Genomic DNA, 11,225 nt, shown 5'->3' with positions numbered 1-11,225 from the left:
ACAGCTCACTGGCACAGCCCATGCTTGGGCAAGTACGAGGTCATGAGTTTTTTGTTTTGTTTTTCTGTCCTGTCTTTTTTGGAGACAGGGTCTCGCTACTTGGTTCAGGCTGTTTGGGCTCACTTTGTAGTCCAGGCTGGTCTTGAACTTTTAACAATTCACCTCCCTCAGTCTCCTGAGTGCTGGGATTACCGGAGGGAGTGTGCTACCACACCCCGCAAAGTCATGAATTTGATCCCTAGCACCAAAAAAAGAGAAAAAACAAATTGTTGTTAGTGAAAATACACAAATATGAATATTTATGAACAAACATGATTCCGATACAAATAAACACCTTTTTACAATATTAAAGAACAAAAAATACTTTATGGACATCACAAAACAAGAATACAGAATTATGGGAGTCATACAGGTGTAGCTGAAATGTTATCCACAAGTGACAGTTACCACAATTGGTAAGTATCTGATGATTCTTATGTTCTCTCTCCACCTTTGTGTAGGCTGGAATTTTTTGTTTTGAGGCAGGGTCCCATTATGTAGCCCAGGCTGGCCTTAAATTCATGCTGATCCTTCTGCCTTGGCCTCCCAAGTGCTGGGATTACAGGTGTGTGCCACCTCACCTGACTGTAGGTGTGAATTTTATTATCAAGGTTTAAAGAATGAAACATCATTTATAAATGGCTAAATGCTTAAATATCATAAGTCAAAAGAATAAAAATAAATAGCCAGGTGTGGTGATGTATACCTGTAATCCCAGGGGCTGAGGCAGGAAGATCACCACAAATTTGAGGCCAATCTGGGCTATTTAGAGAGTCCAAAGTCAGTCTGAACTACATAAAAAAACAAACCAAACCAAGAAACCAAAAAACAAAAATACCAAAATTGGTGGTAGAAAAAGCCCATGAACCAAATAATATACATCTCTACCACACCCAACCTCCACCCTCCCCAGGGGTGTCTCCTGGCCCAACCCAAGATGAGAGTCATATACCCTGTCCCTGGCATGGATAAAGACAGCTTTTTAGTCAGGACGAACTGTTTTCCACAGGCTACTCTACCTTCTTAGGTCTTTACTTGCTAGATAACATGGCAATAAGGAGGAGTGCCTGACCACTGTAATTTCACTATATGTATATGAGGTTAGATTCCAGAGTTGTATTGCAGCCTAGGGGCCTTTGACTAAGAGGAAAAAACAGAAGAAAACACCTATCCCTTGGCAAAATCTTCCTTACCCTTTAAATTCCATACAATTGTAAATGGAAAATGTACTGAAACTGTTCAGTATGACAAATGTATTTAGTACGTTTGACACAGTTTATACTGACTAGATTTTCATTTCAAGAATGTCAACAGGAAGTTGATCAAGGACTAAGTGTGGTTTCAGAATTCAAGGATAAGTTTACAGAAATTTGCCAAAAATATGGAGTTGTTAAGGAAAATACTGTGACCGACCAATGTTTGCATGTGTGTTGAGACAGTCTCACTACATAGTTCAGGCTGGCCTTGAATTCACTATACACTCCAGGCTGGCCTCAAACTTGTGGCAATCCTCCTGCCTCAGTCCCCCCAGTGCTTGGACTCCAGGGGTGCACTACTACACTTGGCTTTTGGGACTGACCTATGTTGATCGCTGTCTCCAGCCCTGAGCTGGAGGAGTGGCTGATCCTAAATTGAGTCAATAGAACCCCACCTGGTCTCATCCTTCTTTGCCTCTGTGTCTCAATGACTATGACTCTTACATATAAGGGTGTTATCCCTGCTCCTCCAGAATCTTCCCTAATTACCCAGGAAGACTTATCAATTCACCAAGAATAAAAGATTTTCTCTAAGTGCCCCTGTCTGCCTACCTAAGGTAATTGTATATCAATTAAGATCTTCCTCTACCTGCTCGGTAATGATTAGCCTTGAAATAAATATATACAGAGAAAATCTGCCAAAAAAAGGTACACAAATTTTAGAAAAATTTGTATCAGTATTTTAATACTTTATCTGTGGAGGACCCTAAAGGATGTCCTGTATCGCAGGACACTACAATGCTACACTAACCCACTACACTGCGGGCCCTTAGAGAAGAAATTGAAAATGCATGGGCAGCAGTCTTAGCGACCAAGGTGACCCATGCAGCAGCAGTTCAATGTACTAACAAATGTTAGGAAACTAATAAGCACCACTTTGAGTACTTGTTCCAACTGTAGAGACCAAAGGTAACGTATTAATCTTATGATGCCTCAATAAATTAACTATTAATAAAATATTCAACCAAGAGGGTTTTTTTTTTTTTTGTGGCCTTATTTTATTTGTTTTGTTTTGCTTTATTTTTCATAAAAGGACCTGCTATGTTTCCCAGTCTGGTCTCAAACTCCTGCCATCAAATAGTTTTCCTGCCTCAGCCTCCAAAGCACCATAGTTAGTTGGCACCAGGTGCAGCTTTTGGAACACTTTTTTTTTTTTTTTTTAAAGAATCTGCCTCTTAGAGCTGGGCGCCCTAGCACACTTCTGTAATCCCAGCACTTGGAAAGCTTAAAGTAGGCGGATGGTTGCAAATCTGAGACCAGCCTGGGCTGTAGCACTTTGTAAAGACTTTGTAAAGTGTTTCCAAGGCTAGCTTGAACCTCACCAAGGGTTCTTTTTGTTGTTGTTTTGCCTTTGTCTTTTTGAGACAAGGTCTCACTATGCAGTTCAGGCTAGTCTCCAGCTCCCTTTGTAGCCCAGGTTGGTCTGGAACTTGCAATGATCCTCCTGCTTCAGCCTCCAGAACGCTGGGATTAAGATGTGTGCGCCACCACAGCTAACTTACAAGTTTTTCTCTTCCTTACATGTGTACACGTACTTTTAGCAGACTCTGTATATATAGATAAGGATCATAACCGATATTTTACCCTCCATTTCTATCATGCTTTTATAGAAAATACTTTAAAGAGGCGACCTATAAATGCACTTGTGTAATTAAAATCCACTGATAAGTTGGAGACTACTGCTAAGGTATCATTTTTTGTGACACCTTATAACCAGATGTTATTAGCTAAAATTCCGAACATTTTCCACTGAACTAACAAACCACACACTGTCTTTGTAAGAAATTAATTTCTTTCAGGAAATTTGGTGATCTGCTGTAACAACCTGAAAAACTACAAATGACAATAATTTTAACATCTGTGCTATTCCGCACATGGTAACATAATATACAGTGACTAAACACTGTTCTATTTTCAGTATTTATCCTGCACATCAAAAACAAAAACAAAAAAAAAGGACACATAGTGTTCAGTTATTTTGTTGGACGAGATCGAAACCTGAGCTGCAACCAGCACCGCCCTCATGGAGGCATTTGCTGATAAAACAGGCAAGTGAGCCCTGGGCCTGCCCGCCAAGTGCGAACTCAGGGCTCCGGGTTGGGCAACTCAACCGCTGCCACAGAGCCAGCCCAGAAGAGGGCTCGCACCCCGACCACCATTCCAGTCCTCGCGCTGGACCCAGGCGGAACCACGTCCGCGTTCGCGGCCCTGCGCGTCCTTCGCCACCTTCCGCGCTCCCTGCCACAGTCCTTCCCTACTGGGCCAGCCAGGCCAAGTCGGCCGGTCCTCCGCCCGACAGCCTCCCAGGCGTCTCGCCCAACCTCCCGCCGCCGGGCCAGGGCACACCCCAGCTGCACCAGCGGACTCACCGGCCCGACGGGAACGACTCTCCGCCGGAAGCGCCGCCCGCCTAGAAGCGCGCCGCTGAAGCTCTTCCGCAGAGCGCTGCAGCCTGGCAGAAACGTTCCGGCTGCTGCGGACAGCAGCTGCCAGAGCAGGGTGCAGGCAGGGGAGCGGCGGGGCCAGCTGAGTCGGCCGTGCAGTGGTAGCGCGCTCCGCTGGGGCCGGTTGGAGGAGACTGATTTGATTTCTAAAAGATTTCAACGAAAGAGGCTGACTGCGCCTGTTCAGCTCACAGGATTTATTAAGCTCCGACTTTGCGCTTGAAACCTCTGGAGCCACTGAGGAAACAGCAATGAAATCTAACCAGAAAAACACTTTGGACTTGGAATTGCGCGTTAGGGACAGTGATCCAGAAGAGCGCACTGTGCCCACTATGCTCTGTAAGGATGGTGCTGCTGAGAGAAATTAAGATTGGAGAAGGAAAGGGTTGCAGTTCAAAATAAAGGTGGTTGGAGGAAGTCTTCAGGACAGCAGGCAAGCCATAGTCCAGTGAAGTAAAATGTTCACCACACTCCTACCTGGGGAAAGAGCTGTGGAGACAGAGGGGCTGGGAGTGCAAAGGCCCTGAGGCAGAAGCACCTCGGTGTGGATAGGGGGACTCCAAGACGAGCATGTGGCAGCTGAAAGCAGTGCAGATGGTGAGGTGGTTTTACTCTAAATCTTGTGAATAGGGTGGCTGTGTATTATGAAAGAAGAACCAGAGGTTTTAGCTGCGCAGCTTTAAGGGTGTAGTGCACCTTTGAGGTTGGTGGGGGCATCACATCAGTTTACTTTGGGCAAGCTGATATGCCTAACACGGTGGAGTTACTAACATTTCCAGGCTTGGGAAGTGGAGAGGCAGGGAAGTTCCAGAGGCTCTGCAAAGGACCTTAGGACCAGGAGGGATAGTAGAAAGGAGCTTCATAAACTGGGACTTCTTTCTTCCCCATCGGCATATCTACCCATTGCTTATTTTGTTTTGTTGGTACCAAAATCTTCCCCATTTGCATCAGGCCTCAATCAAAAATGTTCCCCCCCCCCCCAAAAAAAAAAGTTGCCAAAAGGTTTCCTACACTGTACTGTAAATAAAAGAGCTGGATTTAAAATCAGGGTGTGGCTCAGCACATGCTTATAATCTCCACACTTTAGGAGGCCGAGGCAGGCCTGCAACATCAAACTCATCTGAGGCAACTGAGATTCTGACTTCAAATAAAAAATAAAAGGCCTAACACCGTAAAAACACAAGTACATTAGATCAGGCTCTGATGCCATCTGTGGGCTTCAAGCAGTCACAGCCTAAACCAGGGAGGCCATCTGTAAAGCAGAGGGCTCCACCTCCACAGGGCTTGGTGGCTGCAAGAGGGAAATGGAGAGATACTAGCACTGCTGCTTGTTTCTTTGTGCCCGGAGCCTTGTAGCCTGGCCTCCCTCATACCGTTCACCCTTGTCCAGGACACGCAACTTACACTTTTCCTTTCTCTTTTTCTCTTACCTACCCACTCCACTCTCATTCTTTCCCCTTTTCCTTTCTTCCTTGCCCTGTAATCAGCCATCCTAGTCCAAGGAAGGGGGCGTGACCATGCAACAAAGAACTGTAACTCCAAACCCTGTTTGTTAGCCACCACTCTGGGAAGACTTTTTTTTTTTTTTTTTATCAAAAACCATGAAAAGGTCAGAAGATTCTCCCAACAAATATGAAGCATCTTTGTGAAAGACTGACACATTAAGAATTTTCCCAACTGTAACCTGCATAAAGGAAGGGTTAGTAGAGGAGAGCAAAGCATGTGTAAATCCATGGTAATCTCCCGGAGTAATTACAGCTAATATTCTAATCATATCCAAAGTGGTAGAATAAAGGAACTATCCAATTTAGCCAAATGCTTTTCTCCACTTGTAAAACTAAGGAACTACAATAAAGAATGAATCTATTCTTTGCCCATGGCTAGTGTCTTGGTTACTTTTTATCTTGTTGTTCAGACCAGAATACCTAATGCCCAATGTGAAGGGGGAAAAAAAAGTTTATTTCTTAGTTTTTGGAGGTTTCAGTCCATACTCAGCGGGGTCCAAGGCAGGGTGCCATGGCACTGGGGCAACACTTCAAGGCAGCAGCCAGAACAAAAAGGAAGAAAACAAGCCTTTTCTCCTGGTTTATATGGTACACAGGCCAGGCCCACACCCAGGGCTGGTGTAGCGCTCAGGACATCTCCCTGCCCTCCTTTGCTCAGGATGAGGATATTTACAAAGTAAGGACCCTGCCTCCCTGCTGAGTCTCTCACACTTCTAAACTGCTCAAATTGACACAATGTATTAACCATAAGGACATAATCCAGAATGTGGAAATTCATCAGCAGCTCAGCCAGTGCAATCTAAGTAAATATACAATGGATATGACCTGAAAGACCAGGAAAAACAGAATTTTTTTTTTCCTTTGAGACAAGGTCTCACTGTGTAGTTTAGGCTGGCCTTGAACTCATTCTTATAGCCCCGGCTGGCCTCAGACTTACACAGTTCTTCTGCCTTTGCCTCCTGGAGTGCTAGAAAATAACTCAGATCCACAGTTTGCTACAGCAGTTTAAAAAATTTTTAAATGTTATTTACTTTGTGGTACTGGAGACTGAACTCAGAGCTGTTACACTGAGCTACATACCCAGCCTTTTATTTTTTTTTTTTTAAAGTTTTAGTCTGGGGATCATAAAATAAATTGCTCAAACTAGGATAGAATTTGGGATCCTCCTGCTTCAGGCTTTCAGAGTTGGGAGTAGAAGCACATATACCACTCAGTTCATGATCTTCACTTGTAAATTCTATTTGTTCTATCCCTAGAGGCATTTGTTCACCACCTAGGAATAGTCACATGCCCAGCCTAGTGTTTTACCTATATGGCATTAAGAGGATTTAAAGCTGCACCCAGCAAAGACTAAGCTATGGGATAGGAATATACATACTCCCCCCTCCCTCCCTTTAGTGGTACTGGGGATTACACCCAGATCCTCTGCACTGAGCCACATCTCCAACCCATGTTTTTTGAGACAGGGTCTTGCTGAATTGCCTGAACTAGGCTTGAATTTGCAATTCTTTGCCTCAGCCTCCCAAGTACTGGGATTACTGGGATGCACTACACACTTGGCTAAACATACACTTTTTTTGGAGACTGGGTGCTGCTATGTAGTGTAGGGTACCAACACAGTCAGCTAAACATAGACTTTTAAAAACACAGTATGTTTTTGTTTTTGGTACCAGGGATCAAACTCATGACCTAACCACTTGTAAGGCAGGCAAAATCCCCGCTTTAAAAACACAATTTGTTAAAAACTGTTAGTTTCAATTGGGTGTGATGATACATGCCTGTAATCCCTGTGGCAAGAAGGCTGTGGCACCCCAATTTTGAGGCCATCCTGGAATATATGGTACGTTCCACTCCACTTTGGACTATATAGCAATATTGGTCTCAAAAACAAAACAGTAGAGCTTATTAATTTCACACTTTGCAAGACTAACTGGGCTGGGGATTTAGCTCAGCGGGATAAGCACCTGCCTTGCAAGCAAGCGGTCCTGAATTCGGTCCCCAGTACCGGGGGGGGGGGGAAGACCAACTGGACATACTATGTTTGGACAAGGACTGTTCATACATTCCCTTCACAATGAGATCATTGCATTTATCACACTTACCTTCACAGTAAAATACTATTTCTTACAAATAACAGAAAATTGAGGTTCAGGAGGGGCTGGGGATTTAGCTGAGCGCCATAAGCAGGAGCTTGTTTTTATGTATATCTCCTACCGGTTCTTCTGGTAACTTACAGCAAGTTCTGTTTTATATGATGCCACTTGCAGCACTTGTAGACAGCTGTCAAGATCACACATAAATGTCCTGATCATTTCACTGAGGAATTAAAATATTATAAGTGGGATTAGTGGCATATGCCTTAATCCAAGCTGTTTAGGAGGTAGAGGTGGAAAATCAAAAAGTTTGAGGCCAGTCTCAGCAATGTAGCCAGAGCCTGTCTCAAAATGAACAAATTAAGCTGGAGCCAGCTGCGGTGGCACACACCTGTAATCCCAGCGCTCGGGAAAGCTGAGGCAGAAGGATCCCTACTTCAAACCCACCCTAGGCAATTTGGGAAGACCCTGTCTCCAAATACAACAGTGCTAAGAGTGTAGCCCCCTTTGAAGGCCCAAGGTGAAGTCCCCAGCACTGCAGAAAAATGAAACGGAGTGATGGTGTAGGCATGAAGAAGGGAAGTGCAAAGGCACTCCTGGATTTGATCTGCACTGCCAAAAAGGCTGGGGAGTCATTTTCAGGTCAAAATAGAATGTACAACCTAGCTGCTATTAACTCAGATTTTTCTGCTGTCTGAAATAATTAGGAAATATTCTGCTGCTTGCTTTTTCAAGATCTTTTTTATAGAATTCTCATATATAATATATTGTTAAATTTTAACCTAACAGAATTAAAAGATGCTGCAGAAAGTCAGCTTGTCAAACTACAAACCGAGAATAAAAAGCCCGAGAAAGGAGCTGGACAGTATGGAAAATTCAGACAAGATAAAGCCCATGCAACAAAGCCTACAGACAGAGATGGTGCTTGCTACATTTACTCAACATGTGTTATAGGTAACATTTGTATAAATCAGGAAAGGAGGGATAAAGACCTTTTAAAAACACCGCTGATATGAATACCTTACCACGGTTTATGTCAGGCTGTGGTCGTAAGCTAATTCAGTACAAGGACTGAGTATGTAGCCGCACTTGAGAGCACTTGCCTAGCATTGGTGAAGCCCCGAATTCAGTCCCAGCATTGCAAAAATCATAATTGTCTACTGATATTTGCTGTACTTACATATGTAATATTCACGTACAGTCAGCATTCAGGGGTCCATTTTTCATTGTGGTTAATCATTAGGATTTAGAACTGGCATGTTTTCTACAGCTCTGGAGGCAGGTTGGAGTACAGCTTTAGCCTCCAAGTTTGAGGGCGGAGTGGACTTGGGTGAGAGTGGCAGCTAAGAAGGTGACTGCTACCACTGGGAATTTAGCTCAAGTGGGTGCTCAAGGACATGGGGTTGACCCCAACCCCATCACAAAGAGAGAAATATCAGCATGATGACTGGTCCAAGTAAACTCTAGTAAATGTTGCCATAAAATTTTTCCCCTGAGACATTAATGGCAAGAAAGAAAGAAAGAAAGAAAGAAGGAAAGAAAGAAAGAAGAAACACAGAAAGAAAAAGAGAGACAAGGCTGACTGATCTGCCTGTGGAGGCCCGTGTTTGTCCACACAAAGGGCTGGGGATGCAGCTCAGTGTGATGGCCATGGGTTCAACCCCTGGGCCTAGGGATGAAAGAAGCAAAAACTGTCTGTGGAAATTGATGAGATATTTGCAAACATCATAAACATACCTTTACCCTGCTGAAGCCTCTTGTAAGTAGAAATGAAGGCAACAGTGTATCATGCGCTGGGACTACAGGCAAGTGTCACAGCACCTGCCTGGCTAGCATGAGGTCCTGAGTTGAATTCTTGGGACAGAAAAAAAATTGTGTATTACTCTTTTCTGTGAATACAGAGATACTGTACTTTCCTAGTAAATGTTTAAAACATTAGATAAGGTTAGTGAAGGGATTATTTAACAAAAATCTTGTTAAAATTTTAAAGTGCTTATATTTTAAAGTTGTTATATTTTGAGTTGCTTTTTGTTTTTATTTTAAACTATAGAACATCATTTTGGGGTGTAAAGTCAATTGCGCAGCAGATCCAGCACTCAGGGAAACTGTTCTGCAGCTTGAAAAGGCTCTCACCGCAATCTAACAAGAATTCCACTGGACCCGGTGTTGCCATGTGTGCCTTTGATCTCAGGACTCAGGAGGCTGAAACAAGAGGATTGCCACATGCTGAAGACCAGCAAAGATTTGCACCTTGCAGTTTTTGGATTTTTGTCTCTGATATGTCATTTAAATAGCAAGTTTCAAGTGAAATGAATTTGCGATGTTTGGGGAACTCTCTTAATCTGTAATTGCTTTTTAGCTTCAGTTAACACTCTAACATAGAATCAGTCATTTTAAATAACACTAAAGTGACTGTGTACTCTTAAAAGGGGAATGTCTTAGTCATAGAAAAGACACCTGGCCTGATATCTGAGGAGCAGGTGACGCAGTTTTGGACATTCACAAGGTCCCAGCATTTGATTGTAATACTTGTGTGCATTTCTGCATTTGTCAGTCAGGATGCAGAGAGGTCTCCATTGTGTCAGCAGCTGGTATAATTCGTAGTGGGGTTATGAGTAACTGTCTTCTGTTCTCTCTGTGTCTGTTTCTCCCCTCACACATACTTCTGCTCACACACATACAAGATGCTGGCTACACCCTGGCAATGCTGATGTACAGTGACATCCATGCCCATTTTCAGTTCTGTTTGGACACAAACACTTGCCAAGTTACCAAGGCTGGCTTCAGACTTGGAACCCTCCTGAACAACTGGGATTAAAGCATGTACTTCCATGTCCAGTACAGCTCTTTATTAATTAGGAGCTATTGATCATATTAATGGACAGTATGATGTTTTCAGTATTCTTATTGGAATAAAGTGAAACTTGAAAAGATGCGCTCATTGGATAATAGCTCATGAAATCTGTTCTTTAATAACAAAGAGAGATTTCCCTAAGCTCATATAGTAGGCTTTTCTTTGAAATATTTATACCTTGTTTTCTTTGATCAGTCATAATGTATGTATAGATTTATTCTTTTTGTCAGTTATTGTTTTGAGGTAGAGTCTCACTGTGTCCTTCAGGGCATTCTTGAACTCACTAGTAGCCCAGGCTGTCCTAGAACTTCCTGCAGTCCTCCTGCCTCAGCCTCCTGAGTAGTAGGTTACAGGGATGCACCACCACACCTGATCTGTTGTTATCTATATCAATTGTTATAAAGTAATTTCCTTTTTGCGTGCAAATTATTATTTTGGAAAATGCTTTTCCATTCCAGTAATCCACACAGGAACTGTTTGTTTTAGTACTGGGCATTGAACCCAGGGCTATTGTGCTAAGCTCTCTTGAGCCCTATATTTGTTTTTTTAATTTGTTATTTTGAGATAGGATCTCATCAAGGTGCTGAGTTGCCCAGGCTGGTCTGAAACTTGATCCTCCTGCCTCAGCCCCCTAGAAAGCTGGCATTCTAGCAGTGCACTACCACAGTCACTTGACACTGTATTAGTAAATTTCAACCTGTGGACCACCTGAAAAAGTGTATCTTCATATACTAAAACAGGTATATGTTTATCTGGGACCTTCGTGGTCTTTGACTTACCTTTTACCCAGCTCTGAGGGAGGAAGTGGGTAGGCTTTGCCTGAACTGTTGCTGAATACGGAAGTCACAGCTCACTGTTTTATGACATTTACCTCTGTGTGGGTTTGGGGTTCAGCCGCCCACTCTAGGACTCCATTTGAGGGAGCAGCCACTCTGCAGAAGGCAGGGGCTCCTTAGATCAAGTCAAGTGCATTCCACAAGCAGAATGTAATCATCTGCTTGGGAAAGGCAGCCATAGCCCCAACCCCACATCAC

Source organism: Cavia porcellus, unplaced genomic scaffold (assembly GCF_034190915.1).
Source record: "Cavia porcellus strain 051 isolate PalLab524CR breed Dunkin Hartley unplaced genomic scaffold, mCavPor4.1 scaffold_11, whole genome shotgun sequence".
NCBI classification, from domain to species: domain Eukaryota; kingdom Metazoa; phylum Chordata; class Mammalia; order Rodentia; family Caviidae; genus Cavia; species Cavia porcellus.
Note: the sequence above shows the minus strand (reverse complement) of the source record.